This window comes from Agelaius phoeniceus, chromosome 3 (genome assembly GCF_051311805.1).
Source record: "Agelaius phoeniceus isolate bAgePho1 chromosome 3, bAgePho1.hap1, whole genome shotgun sequence".
NCBI classification, from domain to species: Eukaryota; Metazoa; Chordata; class Aves; order Passeriformes; family Icteridae; genus Agelaius; species Agelaius phoeniceus.
The window spans coordinates 83,867,907-83,884,808 of record NC_135267.1 but is presented as its reverse complement, the minus strand read 5'-3'; the positions used below and the strand labels follow the sequence as shown (position 1 = coordinate 83,884,808).

At 46.2% G+C, this 16,902-nt stretch overlaps 1 long non-coding RNA gene across 1 annotated transcript in view; it reads right to left on the bottom strand.

The window, feature by feature from the left end:
- Window positions 1-6,040, bottom strand: part of LOC143693589 (uncharacterized) — a 29,141-nt gene extending 23,101 nt beyond the window's left edge. The window contains exon 1 of the long non-coding RNA XR_013181433.1: window positions 5,894-6,040. This is a non-coding gene — a long non-coding RNA (uncharacterized LOC143693589). The remainder of the gene's footprint in view (window positions 1-5,893) is intronic.
- Between the last annotated feature and the right edge of the window lie 10,862 nt (window positions 6,041-16,902).

Below are 16,902 nucleotides of genomic sequence, written 5' to 3'. Positions count from 1 at the left end.
AGAATACAGAGGTCATTATATGGTCAAGTGGTCAAGCTTTCACAATTAAGAAAAAGAAGGCAGATTTGCCTGACAACTCACTCTGTTTGCAAGGCAGAGAGGAGTCATAACTTAGAGGGGAAATGGAAGGGCAAGAGGGACCAAACAAGCAGTATTATAACCTAACAAACTTAAAAAAAAAAAGTAGATTCAAAGAGCAGGGGAAACAGCAGACTGAGGTCAAGAGCATTTTATTTAATATAGTGGGAGCAAAAGAAATTTGCATTAGCCTATTATTGGGGAAGAGGGGGAGATGCCAACCTTGTTAATAATGCAGAAACAATGAATATTTTCATTCTACTTGGGAAAGAGTACAGCAACATATCAGTACCAATAGAAGATATGAAAGGTCTTTTCAATGTACAAATAACTGAAGGGTATACTAAATGACTCCTAAAGAGATTAATATTTTAAAATCAGCTGTTCTGGAAACTAGCATGCAAGAGTTGTAAAAAAATTGCTGAGAGAATCTCTTTGTCACTACTATTTTTGGCAAATATTTGTATACAAAGGAAATCCCAGAAAGCTCCAGAACATCCTACATTATATAAGGCAAATGATTGAAAGCAAATTTTCCACAGTGAATAGATGATAAAAGTGCCTACCACAGCCTTTTGTGTAGAAGTACCAAGCTTTCACATGCAGGTGGGAGCCTGTGTGTGAAGCACAGAAAGCCCAGGAACCCCACAGGGGTCACCCTGAAGAACTGGAACCTTCTAATCCCCCTGTATAATCCACCATCTATAAATGGGACTAATTCCACCTTCTCATCTCCAAAAGGTTATTGAAATGTTATTCAAAGGTTATTGAAATGAAGCCCACTGACACAACATTGGTAAGTACACTAGAATCACAGAATGGTCTGGGTTGGAAAGGACCTTAAAGATCCCTTAGTTCCAAGTGTCCAGGGACACCTTCCACTGGAACATGTTGCTCAAAGCCCTGTCCAACCTGGCCATGAACCCTTCCAGGGTGGGGCATCCACAACCTCTTTGGGCAATTTGTTTCAGTGCCTCATCACCCTCAGAGTAAAGATTTTCTTCCTAATATCTGATTTAAGCTTACTCTCCTTCAGTTCAAAGCCATTCCCCTTTGTCCTATCACTACATGCCCTTGTAAAAAAGTTTCTCTCCAAATTTCTTGTAGGTACTGGAAGGATGTTATTAGGTCTGCCACACCTTCTCTTCTCCAGGCTGAGCAGACACAGCTCTCTCAGCCTGTCTTCATAGGACAGCAGAGCCTTCAGGAAAGTGAATTGCTCCATCTCACTGGGGTCTGAGCAGTGTTCAGTGAACAAGGCATGGGGTCTTGTACTGAGCACAGACCCAATATAAATAGCTGCTTGTTAATTGAGCACCGCCTGCTCCATGAGCTGGATGAGGCAGGGGTTCTGTGGGACAAACTGCTGCAACATGTGTAAGCACAGAGGGGCCAAACTGCACCTCCACAAGCCAGCTTGGTAGTGGCTTTTTCTAGTTCCTTGGTGTTGATTTTGTCACCCTAGTAATGATCTTGCACTGTGGTTTTTATAATGTCATTATGTACTCTTTGGTAAAGGACTGAAGCTGGTGTGGCATTGTGGAACTCAGTGGAACTGCTTTTAATTGCTTCTGAGACATCAGTGGAATGAAGAAAGACAGGGTGCTAGCAAGAGTAGACAAAAGGAATTGTGAGACCTCTAATACTCCAGAACACATTCAGTGAGAAGTGGGAAGGAAAAAAAAGAAAGAAGAAATGCCAAATGCAATGCTTGCATGTAAATGCAAACAAACCCCTTTTTGTCTTCCTAAGACCCCAAACTTTGGGGAATTTTGCCTTCTGATCACGGTTCTAGCTTTGTGACTCAAGCATCATTCTCCAGATCTGCAGTGTATCTTCCCATTTATCTCTAACTAAGACAATCTCTGAGTCCTATATGAGTCATAAGTGTGTTTTATATAGAAACCAAAGAAGGTTCTTCCAGTCTCTCAGTAAGATATGCCGTGCTGCCAGGGAAGCACTTTTGGTTGTTCTGACGAGCAATTGTGACTGCTCTGAATTGCCAGAAATACTGTCTGAAGAGCAAAAGGATCATTTGCTATCTAAATCCAAAAGGGTTTATAATGTAATCTTTGTGTTGCCCGAATGTGTTGATCCCACCTCGCAATCACTGATATTAGGCTTTGCAAACTGGCCAGATCCCAGCGGGTATAATTTTCAGGCTGGCTAACTCACAGGGTTCGAGTGATGCCACTCAGGGGCTCAGAGCCAGCGGAGCAGAGGGGGCGGCATGCAACACACGGGAAGGGGTCTGAGTCAGGGCTCCTGAGAGCAAGGAGACCTGCCTCCTCTCTCCTTCCTGCTTCTGGAAACCACTCCTCGCAAGCCGGGTCCGCTCACTGACAGCCACCTACCCTGCAGTTAGGTCCTGTCCTTTCTCAGCTGAGACAGGAGGGACAGGTGGCCCATGCCGGAAGCAGTGGCTGCGGCACAGGAGCAAGGGGGGGTTCCTGGTCCAGAGCCCAGAGCTGCCATGTGACAAACAGGAGGCCAGGTATTAACAGGTGGGTGAGAAGACAGGGGCTGGCTGCCTGCTCAGGGAAGCGGCCGTTTTAAAACCAAGGCGGCAAGGATCACAGGGAGAGCATGCACGGTGGGGAGGGCATATTTTGAAGAGGAGGAGGAAGGAGCTGTTTTGGAATTGGGTGTAAAGCCATTTGTTTGGAGGAATGCCAGGGTAACAGTAGGTGCCCAGAACAAACGCGCGCAGCCATCCCAGCACTCAGAGCCTGCATGCTCGTCCTTCGCAGTACCTAAGTAGGTCAGCCCGTTTCTTCAACCTTTCCTCTTCCCTTTCTCACTTGCTCTCTTTGTGGGAGGTGGTGGTGGCGGTAGCAGAGGGGCTACACCCGTTTTCACTGATTTCCAACACTGTCTACGTGTGAACAAGAGAAGCGGAGAGAAGCTAAAGCTGCTTTCTTATTAACAGCTGGTGACAGTCCCTTTACACAGTGCGTGTCGCATTTCTTAGCCGAGGTAGAAAGGAATGAAAGAGGAAGACAGTTATTTAAAGTTTAACATTACAGATGAATTGCAAGGATATTCTGAGGCTCACAGTCCCCCTCAGCAATTCTGCGAGCCCTAAGGCTGGCCCCGCCACACCTTTGCAAGTGCCTATTTTAAGCAAGTGTGCTCATCGGGTTCGGGAGGACAAGTGCTCCAAGTAATTCTGGGATGCAGGTTTCGCACCACAGGATGCCAGCGGGATCCAGTGAAGGTTATGGACTGTCTAGCCTGAACTCCATCTGTGCCCTGAAGTTTCCTCTTGGCTGGGCACCGCTGAAGGACCAGAAGCAGCCAGTAGGAAGCAGTAGGCACAGGGGCTCTTGGGGAATTTAAGCCATCTGAACGTGGCACTCAGTTTTTTAAGACAGCGTTTTTTTAAGCGCTGTGAACATATTGCACCCAATTATAATTGCATTATGTACTCTGTGCCGTGCTATGAGTGCATGCCTCCTCCAAGCTATGGAGGGGCAAATCTGACATACATACAACAAGTGCCCTGTTTTCTCCTATGTAGCTTCTCCTAGCCTGTGTATCATGATAGTCTTTGCATGCCTCCCAGTAGGGCACTGAACTGTGTGGCTAACATCTGCCACGTGTTGTTTGTTCTGTCCTCCTCTCCCAAGGAAGGAGGTGAGTGTAGTGGAGCATCTTGTTTTTGCAGCACATTTGTCTGGCTTTTGCTTTCCCTGCATGCAGAGCTATGTATTTGTGTTAGTAAAAGTAAAGACACAGAAATGTGTCCTGCAATTGAAAATGCCTTTATTTCAGTAAGGGGAATTATGGCTAATTAAGTCAAATTAAAAAGGGAAGGCAGACTTGATTTTCCTTATTCTCAGCATACTCTGTTTGACAAATGGGTCTTAACCACAGATGACAGTATTAGCTTCAGCCTCTCAGACAAGGAAATCTTGGCTCCTATTCCCTCTGCCCATTTATCTATGATAAATTTAAAGACACATGTTCCCCCTTCCTGGACAAACACTTTTCAGCTGTTGGGGGGTTTTTTACTCTAACAGTAAAATCTCTTTACATATGTCTTTTTCAGCTTCTTTGAAACGGGCAGCCTTCGATGTGATACCCCCTGTGGATCTTGCCACACAGTAACACTGGCTCTGGACACAGCTCTTATTCCATGGCACTTTGGGTGTGCACCTGGCTTAGTGGCAGGGGCACTTCTGAAGCCTAGGAGCCTGGTTTATATGTGCTTCTATCTCTAGGGCTTTATTTTAAGTATTTGCACCTTTCCGTTATGCTGGAGTTTATTAATAATCCTTACCCAAGCCAATAAGTAGTATTAGTCAACTAATTCTAGGGGGCACTGAAACATAGGACAGACTGACTTTTTGAAAAGAGAGGGAAAATCTGTATTTTGCTAGAAACTGAAATACCATCTTGAGCCCAGAGGTAAAGTCCTACATACTGGGTTGTGTGTATTCATGTTGTTGTTAACACTAAGCTGATTTACACATTTTCCATGTGTACTTTAAGATTACCTTATTTTGAAGTGTCAGAGTGGTAATTTCTTTCCTTTAGGTTCCTGTAAAATGCTCAGTTTCTTACAATCCTTGCCACTGCCTTCCAGGGCGCTCTGTCTCATCCTGCACTTGCTGGCTCGGTGTTACAACAAAAAGCAAACGCAGGTTCACAAAAGCATTTTAAGAAGCAAATAGTGCCTTTAATCCTGGAGCTGTGCCAGCCCAGCAGAATCAAAGTTGAGCCTTCCCGGACCTCTGTTCCCGGGGCTGTGAGGCGGTCAGGAGCCAGGCTGCAGTGATGGGCCTGGACTCGGGAGTGCCCGGGGCATGGGTGCTGCCTGGGGCCGTGCCACCTCCCGGGCACCAGCATGGCATGTCGTGTTTCTGTGCATCCAGCGCCCATGGAAAGACTGAGTCCTGGGCTTTGCATGAACGTAAGACCGCCGTTTTCTCCCCGTGGCTGATATTTGAACGATAAAGTGATTTTCAGAGGAGGCAAAAGGAGTAACAGTGAATACACTGAGCACCAGGGCAGAGCAGTAGGAAGCTCACCCTGCAGTTTACCGGGGCCGGCAGAGGAGTGAGCGCTGAGGCCGCCCCGGGCACGCTGCAGGGTGCGACACGGCCTCCTGCACCAGCCCTGTGCCTCTGGGACAGCCCTTCCCGACTGGATACCGCTCCGGGCACAGCTGGGCACGGCCCCGGCCCAAACACTGCCAGGCTGTCGCTGGCTGGCCAGCCCAGCTCTGGCCGAGGGCAGGAACCAGCACCGCGCTCGAAGGGCTGGGTGGCGTCCGCTCCTCGCCGCCTCCCCCACAAACAGTTGTTTGTCTTAACTTGAGATTTTTTTTTTTTTTCCCTGGGGCTGCCACAGATTTTCCACCTCCGGGGCCAACCAACGGCCAGGGAGGGAGGCTCATTAGTGGCCATGAGGGCGGCCGTCCCTGCCCGTGCCAGGCCTGGCTGCTGAGGGAGGCGGGCGGCAGCTTCGCGTAAAATGCCAAACAACCGTCCTTGTTTTCCTTGGTTGCCAGGGTAGGAGTTGACATTGTCCCCAGCGGAGCACAAGGACTCCCCGTGACATGGCGGGGACAATGGGAAGGTATGTTTTCTTGACCCGCTGCAGGAAATCCTGTGCGTCTTGCCGGGGAACGCAGCATTTTCCTGCCCTGTCCGCGGCCGGGCTGTGGCGCCGGGGCTGCGCACCCTGCTCCAACCTGCCGGGCTCCGAGCCTCTCCCGCATCCAGCAGGGCATCCCAGCGCCGGGAGCCGGCTGGGCAGGACAAACCCTCCCTCCGGGGCTCCAAACAGCCCCGAGCTTCGCAGCTCCTACCTGCAGCCATTCCTAGGGGCCATGCTGTGCCTCCTGGCTGGAGCAGAGCCCACCGTTCCCAGTCGGCAGCACTGCTGCTGTTGATTAACTGATTTGGGTTGTTGTTTTTTCTTTAAAGAAACAATTCAGAAAGTGACGCATTACTTCTGCCTGTGGACAGAGGGAACAGCTGAAACGTGGGAGACCAGACTACAGCTGTGTGATTACAGCTTTTTTTTTTTTTTTTGCCTTTTTTTTTTTTTCTTTTTTCTTCTTTTAAGCAACACATATTTTAGTGAATAAAAACTACTGATTCCCTCTGCTGGTGTTTTGGACCTTATTTACTTCCCAAGGTGGTGCTGGTGGTGATAGTCACCAGACTGTCTGTGAAAGGAAGAGTGAGACAACAGGAGAAGCCATAACCTATTCACTCCTGGGGGGTGTTTAAACCACAGCAGTCACCCTGCTTGGCTTGGCTTGGCTCCCTTGTCCCACTCCACTCCTGCATCCTTGTGTTCTCCTCTCAGTCATCACTTAGGGTCCTGTCCTGCAAAGCAGCCTGACTGCCACAGATGATTGCATCCATCAGGGGGATGGGGACATTTATAGGAAGTAAATATTCACATGGATAAATTAGCCTCAGAAGGGCTTCTGCAGCCCTTTGAAAAACCCTCACACTCCAAGACCCATCAAATGTTTAGGGAATATGTGTGAAACAGGAAAAAAATAGAACAAAACAATTTTTTTTCTATACTGTGGCATGTACAGAGGCAATGCCATTAAGACTGGGTGACATCCATCACGGAAACTGATTAGTCAAAACTCCAAATAACCCATTTAGTTGCAGGTCCAGGGTAGCATTTTCACATGTTTTTCTTTTTTTCCCAAATTCCTTGCCAGGCAGCTATGAACAGGAGCATGCCCAAAAACCTGGTGTAACCTGTGTGCAAAATTGATGCTGTGAGAAGACTTCATTTGTTAAGAGAATTCATCTGCAAAAGCTAGTGGGGCTGGTTGGAAGTCTCTCTCTACCTTTTCCTTTTTTTTTCCCCCTTTGGAAGAGATGTGGGAAGAGCAACATCTCCTGGAGACATTTGTTCTGGAATCATGTGATTGCTTGCACTTCCAAAATAACCTCCCTTACAGAAATGCCTGTAATGGGTACATGCAGTTGGAGCAAGAGGGACATCTCCTTGCCTACACGCTGTCTCCCAGCAGCAGTGCAACCTGGCAGCTACCACAAGAATAATCTTACCATTAATCCCTGGATCAGGGACACACACAGGCACAGACTGCTCAAGATCGAGAGTGCATGTTAGCAGGACCTCATGTAAACAACTCCACAGAAATTATGTGCAATGTGCCAGTGGAACATGGGAACATGGGAAGCTTTAATTGTGTCTCAGGTGGGGCTGGCTTCTGGTCCCAGGGTCAGAGGACAAGGAAATCTGTGCTGCCTTTCTGGACATCAAGCTTTAAACCTAGCAGTGAGAGAGAACACAGGAGCTAGGACTTTCTTCAAGCATATCTACTGATGTGGTGTACCAGAGAACATCTTTTGACATACCAGTGTCTAGTAATCTACTTCTCCAGCTGTCCTTCCTACTGACTCTGCATCCATCCCTGTGCCCAGAAGATGCAGCACCTCTGGGAGGAAGTGTTTGCACAAGGATCATACACATACATTAGGGAAGAGTTAGAAATGCTGAGAGGTTTTATGTGGCTTTTTGTCCCCCATCTGGTGGTTCTTCCCCTCTCTGCATCTCCTCACTTGCTCTCATTCCTCATCTGTGCTTTGTCTCTCTCCTCACTGTGTGCCTTTGTTCATAACTCCCTGCCCTTTCTCTCTTTTTCTCAGCTTTTCTGCCTACTTCTGTAGTCCTGTAGCCTCTTCCTAGTGCTTGGAAAATGAATATAAAAACTGCAATCTCGACAGGAAAAGAAAGCAAACAGTTGCAATAAGCAACTCTTCTTCTTGGGAGCAGTCTGACCAGTGAGTCATTCTCTGGGCTTTTGAAATGACAACAGGCATCTCCTGCCTTTGCTGTTGCTGCCGTTGTGTTCCTCACAGCAATGCTTACCAGCCAGTGGAGAATGGGGCCCCCTTATGCTTGGTGCTGCATAAATCATTTTCTTTAGCCTGGGGGAAAAAGAAAAAAAACCCAAAAACCTAAAGAAGATGAATGCATGATTCAAGGATTTACTGCTCAGATTGCTTTGGGGGTCTTTTATTCCTCAACCTTTCCTGTGTTTCTCTCCCAGGCTGCCTCTCCTGCTGGCTTAGCCCTTAACCCCATCCCATCACTCTCTCTTATGTCTGGCTGCCCCCATCTGATTTACCTTCCACTTCACTTTGTCCCCTTCTTTGTCCATGTGCATGCTTCTCCTGCTGTCACTTACTCTCTCTCCCTTGTGGCCAGATCCTCTGATTGCCTTCTCCATTCTGCAGTACTGGGTAGCTTTTCATCACCTTGCTGGTGGAATCAAGAGATGCAAAATATTCAGTGTGAGGTAGACACTGAATGGTTAAAACTTGGCAAAGTTATAGAAAACTGAAAACAGGCTCTCATAGCAGAAAGTGTCAGGTACCACCAGCTCCAGCTAAATTAAATTCTGTCCCTGTAGTGTATATGCACAGAGACATTTATATTCATATTTTTAACAGCCTTCTAAACTCTGCAGTTCACTGACAAACCCTTCATGAAGCTATCATTCCTTTTTTAACACCTGAACTTTAAAATGTCACATATAGCATTTAAAAGGACAGGCAAATAACCAAGGAAACATCCTAGCATGCATTTTGCTTTCCCTCCTTCTGGTTGATCCAAAGTCCATGGAAATCAATGGCAGTCTCTCCATCTAGTTCAGCAGAGTTCGCAGTCGGTAGGTTGTTTCCTCCTAAAATTTCAGACCAAAAAGACCCCACACAAATATGGGGTTTTTGAGTTTCCTTTTACTCATGTATCTGGCAAGACTGATGTGCTGTCAAATGATCTTTTCAGTGCTAAATGTACACCATTAACTACTAATAAAAAAACCCCAGGCTTTAAACATTCAGCTCCTTTTGGCATCTGTACAGAGCATTCCACTTGATCTCACAAGATGTATGGTTTGCACTAGGATTGCAGTCACAGTTTTCTTGTTAAAGCTGTCAACCGTTCCAGTGTCTATCTTTACAATGCAATTCAAACCTTAGTTAGGAAAATAAGCAGTTCTGCTTGAACTATGATATTAAGATCCTTTAGCAGTCCTTTTCTGTATCCATTTGCAGGATACAGCTCCTGTTAAAACTAGGTTGCAATGTGAAAACAAGGGAGGCAAGAGGCTGATCCCTTCTGTTTGAGACACTTCCTCTCAGTGGCAGAGATTCTGTGGACATTTAATGCTTCCTTAAACATGCTATCTTTTGGTTAAAAACCCATTTTTTTAGAACCACTTACAAGGCAAAACTTCACTGTCTCATCTTGTTAAGGTTACAGAGGTAACTCCAGGACAGAACAATGCCTTTTGACTCTCCTAAAATCAGTAGAGAAATTCTCTTGAACTTTAGATGATTTGCCAAAGGATTGCATTGGTATCAGGCTGGACTCATTAGCAGATATTTGCTAGTGACATGGGAGAGGTGGAATTGAGCTGATAGCTGTTTTCTTGTGAAAACTGATCATCTTCTAAAGGTGAACACCCAGAGCATTTCTGACAAGCTAGTAAAAATCGTCAGCTAATATTGCATGAAGTAACTTAAATGGAATGACATAAAGCAAAGGGAGAATACAGGTATGGGATAAACATATGTCTTCTAATGCTTAGGCTCCATGGGGAGCCCCCTTATCTGCTTCCATAAGGCGCCTTATTGTGCTTAAGTAATGGGTATTAGAAGCCAAGCAGTATGTTACATCTCCTCCTACATGGTACATTCCCATACTGCCTAGATACATATGAATCCTGCATGTCACATGTCATTACATTTTCTGAGACTGTATCTCCATCCATGCTAAAAATACACAGAGAGAAAGAGAGAGAGAACTTCAGTGTAAGCAACAGATACTTCTGCACAGACCCTTGGCAATTCCAAAGACCGAGAAATTGACACGTGTTTATTATTCATCATTGTTTGAGGAAGAGCTTTTGTGAAGACAACCAGCCCTAGGGGTTTTCATAGCAAGCGCCTGCAAGGAGCTGACACCCATCCCTTTCCAAGCTGGATACACTCAAGTGAAGCCCCCTTCACCTGTCTTTTCATTACATGGTGGCCTGATTTTTTTTTTCTGAAGTGCTTAGTTACAGAGCCATTCCCATAAAAATAACTCCAGAGCTATCCATAAATACTCTCACTCAGAAATTCCAAGCAGTGAACAAATCTGTGAAACTCGTGACCTGCTGATGCTCTGCTCCTCTGCTAGCAACATACAGGGACCGCAGAGCCCCGAGCCTGCTGTGGAGATGAGCCACCTTCCAGCAGCCTCTGCACTGCCACCTCTCTCCTCTCCTGTCACACAGAGAGGGTCCCCAGTGCTCAGCCACCCACCAGCAGTGTGCGGTGGCCTCTGGGAGCCCGTGTTGTGATAAGGATGTGAGGCAGACCCCTTGGACCAGACTCCGCTCCCCTCCCCCCAAAACCCAGGAAAATCATTAGTGGCCTAAAACCTCGCTCTAGCGGCTTCATTGCTGGCACTCTGGAGCTGGATTTGGTCTCCATATGAGAGACAGGGGAGGAGCAGTGGTCCCCTGGTGACATGTGTCAGGCAGGAACATGGCACATGCTCGGAGTCCCCCCAGTGTCCCGGGCTTTTGCACTTGTGCGTGAACAGCCGAATGGGCAGACCCCTCCTGCTCGGCTGCAGCAGATGGAGTGGTGAGGCAGGCTGCGTGTCTGCAGGGCTGGGCAGCAGAGCTGTGCTCTCGAGCTCCAACTAATGAAGCTGATTTGATGAGCTGATTATTCTTGTGTATTAGTGCATCGCTGACATGGTGCTCCATGCTGTACCAGACACAGAAGGAAGGGTACAACATGGGCCCCCTACCGAGCTTTCCACCTAGGCAAATGGAGCAGCCGATCCAGAAAGACAGGGTTCTGGATGACGAGGAGGAGATGGAGCCCCTCTTTGTAACAGAGCACTGCAGCTCTCTGAGCTGGAATGTAGCAGCATTCCTGATTTAGATACTCCGGTTGAATTTTAAGTGGAAGTGAACAAAACATTTGAAAAGCTGTCCCTGTTCTCTCAGCAGGGAGATTTCGAGAATTTTCTGGGTTTGGGGGAGAAATACTGGCACAAAAGCAGCCAGTTTTCCCAGGTAGAGATGTGGTTCCTGGTAGCAAGCACAGGCTTTCTAGATGTGATAAATGTAAACAAAGAAGGGTTGGTTATCAGTAGGTGATTCATGATGGGAGGGATAATGAATGAATAGGTGTTATGACAACAACTGCTCTGCAGCTGTAGCTCTCTCTTCTGCCACAAACTGCCAAAAACTCACCAGCTTTCTCCTGGGACCTTCTAATGGCAGTAAACAAGGCTTGACAGTGTCCAACACAGAGGGTACGTGACTGTTGACCTTCTCATGGCAGGGGAAAATTGGCTAAACAATATTAGGTCTCTGGGTTTTTGCAGACAGCAAAACATCCCCCAGAAAACATTCTTCCTTGTTTACATAAGCCATTAATTATGTTAATAATGTTTCTACCTGTGTAGTTTCTCTAATTTTAGCCCAATATTCCTTCCTCAAAATGCAAAAAATTACCCTCTGGGAACACAATTATGGCTTTTTATGTATTTTTTTTCATTTCTACTCCAAAATGAACAAGAACAAGCCCCAGCAGATTTTTTTTTTCAGGCAGAGTGGCAGTTCTGCTCTTGCTGAATCATCTGTGACAATGATTAGGCAAGAACACAAGAATAAACATTTCTTGGCAGCCAGGCATCAATCTCCCCTACAAAGTACCAAACCCACCATTTAAAAATCAGAGGCAGAGTTTGAAAAATGCTGCTCTAGGTGATTTGATCTGTGTTTGGCACAGTGAATAAGCTGTGCTGGACTTGGGGAAGCTCAGCACAGTCCAGAGGAGGGACCAGCTACACACTTGTGATCAGGTGCTTCAACAGAGCAATTGTGTAGTCTCCACCACGTTATCTGAACACAGACAGAATAAACAGGAGAGATTTGCTAGAGAGTCCAGTGTGAGGCTGAGTGCATACAGAGGTCTGCTGGAAAGCAAAACTGACATAATGGTAGTGTTGCTCATAGTATTTATGATTTTGTATATATTTGAATATCTTTTCCAGATTCCTTTGCTTCAAGTGCTTTATTCATGTGAGTCCCATGCTGCACCCAATCCAGGAGGTTTCTGCCTGTCAGGTCCCCATCTCTGTCATTCCTCATTACAACAGTCACCTATGAGAATAGGTAGAGAAACAAAAGGCCAGATGCACAGCTGCACAGATGAGTGAAGCACACTGCAACAAAGGAGAGCAACTCTCTTTGGACATAACTAACATGTGTGAACTTGCTTGACTGTTTGTAATCCCATTTCTTATTGCTGTTCTCACAGCTATGCTGAATTTAAAACATATAGTGTCTTCCAACTAAGTGTCCTCTTTGTCATAAGGCCTATTTAATCTCTATGTTGAGGCATTAAGAATGGGGATTCAGGGAGAAGGGATGAAGGGGAAGGAGTGAGGGTTATGGCAGAGAACTTCAAGCTGACTTCCTTTCTCAGTTCCACCAGAAATTTTCCTGCTCAATGTTGGATATGCCACTTCACCAACATGTGCCTCAGTTGGGAAATCTGTCAAATTATGAAACCTGACATCCCACACTACCAGGTCTTGATGAGTGTCTTGATGCATATTTGAGAGTTTCTGAGATCCCACTTAGGCTAGCACCATAGACAAGCTTTTAACTAACCAGGCTGAAAAGGAAGCAGAGGCTCTGAGGCCTGGAAACATCAGTCTGAGGATTCATGCCTGGCAAAGAGTGTCAGTGCTATTGCCAAGCCTATCCTGCTGAACTTTCTGTAAGGTGACCCTTGTTTCTACACAACAGCAAACATCCCATGAGGTGTGAAAGATGACTGCTATTTACCTGCACCAGACTTCCACTGCAAACCAAAGTACTCACAAACTAAAATTTTAGAGAAGCCGTGGGATAATGCAAGGAGTGAGTTCAAGGGAAAATTCCAGTTTCCTGTACTATTCTCAATCACTCTAGCAGACATTGTAGATCCAGTGGCTTTATAGCTGGATAGTTATGTTGCACTGAAAGGCTGAGCTTCCTACCCAGTATCTATAACCTAGAATTTCATTCATGGCAGAGAATCACTGGGCACTACCTTCCTACCTTGTGCATTGGAAAGCTGAGATAAGAATGAGGTGCCCAGACAGAAGATAAATTTGCTGACCAGGGACCCCTCGGCTCCATAAGGGGATGGGATTGGATTGGCATGCAGTCAGTCTTTATAACTCCATGGTGCAGGCCTTCCTGGCTCTCTTACTTCTAGAAGCACAAGTCTGGATTACACAGCCAGTCCTCTGGCTCAAGAGCTCTACTGCCAGTCCTGAGCTGTTGGCCCAGCAGAGGACCTGCGCAGAGGAGTCACAGAGTCAGAGCACACCCCTCCTGCAGAGCCAGGGTCACCACCTGCCTTGATATGATCCAGGAGGTCTTGCTCCACTCAGCTCCTACTATGTATTTTGTGACTCCATCTTGTGAAGATTTTTGATAGGAAGCTTTCTGAGCCAGGGATGTTGGCTGTCTGCTCCATATCTATGCTTTTGTGACAGTGATGGACCCCACTTTTCAAGCTGTACAGAAAGTGATAGCTCCAGGAAACTCTCTTATCTGAGGCTTTTTGAACTGTCTTATGAAATTTCTGCCCTCCAGTCTATCTGTCCATTGCCTTCGTGGGTTACCTAAGGTGTGTCTCAGTGAGGTGTCTCAGGCCTCCTCCCAAAGCTTTGGTAAGATAAAAGCAGACCTGAATATGCAATGGTCCCCACAATGGTTAATAAGCTGGGGATGCTGTGCCTTGTCTTCTTGCACCTCCAGTTATGTATTTCTGTATGCTGTGGATCACTCTTCCCCTCCTTCCTCTCTAGCTCCTTTTCTTTTCATCCCTTCCTTGAGGGATGAATACATAACTCCCCATTTTTAGGGGTTATACAATGCAGAGAACAAAACCCACACACACAGTGTTCCCTGGTCCATGCTGGAGACCTCTCACTGCTCCTATAGTCCCTTGATTCTGACCATCCAGAAGCACCCACAGCTTGTTCTGAGTCAGCTTCCTCTACCATCATGCGCATGCAAATTAAACAATTTTTTCTGTACAGCCCATCGAGAATAACATGAGTGCTTATTTTCTGAGCCATGCTATAGCTGTCTTCTTGGTAAAGCACAGACAGTTAAAAAACCCAATCATGCTCGCTTTAAATGACTACTGAAGGAATGCCTAATGGATAAATTGGGCATATCTTGGCTGTGAAGATGTCGCCTTTCAACAACATCCCATAATGAACGCTTTGGGAGTGATGACCTGATATGGTGGTAATGTGAACAGCTTCTCTCAGTTACACATTTTATGACAGGATCTGAAGAGTGACGGATTAAGAATATATTAGGTATCAAATGCTTTTCGGATGAGTTTCTTAATACAATAAAATTTGAAGGCAAGCTGGTAGAGTGCTGTGTAATCTACAGCTATTTATGAAACAGTGAACAAACCTAAAAGGCTGCATTTCTTGAATGTGATTTGGTATTTTTCTAGCAGAGTTACAAAACAGAAAAGATTTGCATTTGGATCATTGTTTTGAAGACTTGTTGCTTACCTAAATCTTGAGCCAAACACTTTCTGGCATGGAAGTTGGGTGGGAGAAAATTCTCCTGCACCCTGTTTGCACCCCCTGTGCCCTGCGCTGGAGATGAGGTGTTGGTGAGAGTTGCCAAGAAAATGAGTGGCAGCATTTGGGGATAGAGAGGCAGAAACCTACGCCAGGACACCTGGGAGGTGCTCTGATCCAGCACATGCACCTCCCTGGCAGGGTGAACAAACATATCAGGAACAGACTCATGCCTTGTCTTTCCCTCGTCTTCTTCATTCCTCCAAAACCCAAGTTTTGTCTTACATGCACAACCAAGCCCTAGAAAAGTTTGCTCTGATACCCTAATTCTTAATGTTGTTTTTTTCTCTAGGAAAGGAGGGCAAACACAATACAGCATGAAGGAGACTACAGCATAAGTGGGGTAGAAGCTTGGGTAAGGAAGATTAATGCTGGAGAGCTGTCTAGGAAGGGGCCAGCATAAATCCTCAGAAAATTAAGCATATGCAAGGAGTAGCAGACAGTGACTATGGGAAAACCTGTCAGAACAAAGTAGCAGTCTTCCACTCTCTCCTACCTACAGACACAGCCAAAGGCACAAGAATGGGGCTGGGGGTTGTTCATAAATAGTCTGGCTGCTGTTTGTCAGAGGCAACAGTTGAAATGTCCGTGCACAATTGCTACTTTAGCATGTGCTAAAAATGACAATGGCGTCCAGTGGCAATGGCCCCGCTGAGAACTGTCGTTCCAAGTCACAGTCATAAAACTACTGGTGGGTGGTCTTCATCTCCGTTTGTCCTCATTATCATTTCATTGTGTTTCTGTGGCCCACTGCACCATGCACTCCCTGCATTTTAAAGCATTTCATTGATGGGGCAGTTTGACATTCATATTTATATGTCCTTGTTGTATTGCAGTGGTTTCTTCTATTCTTGGGGTCCAAGCCTTTTGTGAAATGGTGCGAGGAAGATGTGTATTCAAATCTTGGACCAATGAATTGGGTATTGTCAGGAAATAACAGAAAGTATTGAGGATTTAAACATCCTGGACCTTATCCTGCTTCTGAGGACCTAACAGAAAGGTTTTTCTTGCCAGGGGCTGAAAGCAGGGTTGTGGAAGAGGTCAGATGGGCGGCACATACCTGGTTTGGGGTTCAAGAGCAAACTCCCTGGGTTACAATGTTAACAGGAGGCAGTCTGCCCTCCCTTCTCCTCTGCCAGAAGTGCAGAACAAAGCTCCTATTGACTCCAAAACCAGAAAGTCCAAACCCTAATAATATCTCTTTTATTTCCTAATTCTTGTTTAATATGCAAGACAAAAGCTAAGCAAAGCCTATATGCTGTTCTGTGACTGGGCAAAGCTTGAGCTGTAAAAGCAAAATGCTTGCCAAACCTGTGAAAAACAAAAACAAGAGACAGCTTACACAGTAGAAAAGGGGAAAAGAAAACAACAAAAAACCCAAACAAACTAGTGAAACCTTAAGATTTACTTCAATTGTTTTACTTGTGCTCTTGGCTGGTGGCTCCTCTGCTTCAGGAACTGGGGCCAGAGCAGAGGATTTGTGCCCTGCCTCCCTCCCTTCCTCAGGCAGGATGGCCAGGGGCACAGCAGAGCCCTGACACATGCTGGGCTGCCTTGCCCTAGCTGGAGAGCAGGGTAAAGTGGGGAGGGTGTAGAAGGCACACAGGGCTTCTGCCATTTTGCAGGGCCAGCGTGTGCATGGCTGGCTTGCTGTGCAGCACATACCCCGTTCTGCCTACATCGGGCTGCACTACACGGCTCTCCCCACTTTCCAAGCTTTGCTTGTTCCAGGCACATAAAGGAGCAGCTGCTGCTCATGGGTGCATGCCTTGTTGCCCAGTGAGGAGCTGAGGATGTTTCTTGTCAAATGGCAGGAGCCTTAAGTTTGCAAGTGAAATGCCACGGAACGGAAATGAATAAGATAGGCTATAAATGTAAGGAGGGGGTTAAATGCTCTATAGATGTCTTCAAAGCATGGCGAAGCATGGCTTGCAAGCCAAACTAAAGAAATAATAAAATACCTGACATGGGTTTTCTGCAAATCTTCCCAAACAAAAAACTGTCTGTGGACAAGAAATCAAGGGGATAGACCAATCTTCTCCAGAAGTTCCTCTTCCTGGAGTGTATTTTTTATACCTGGCCACTTTCTCACACCATTAGCAAGAATGCCAGAATGTTAGAGGAGTCCTCTTAGCCCTA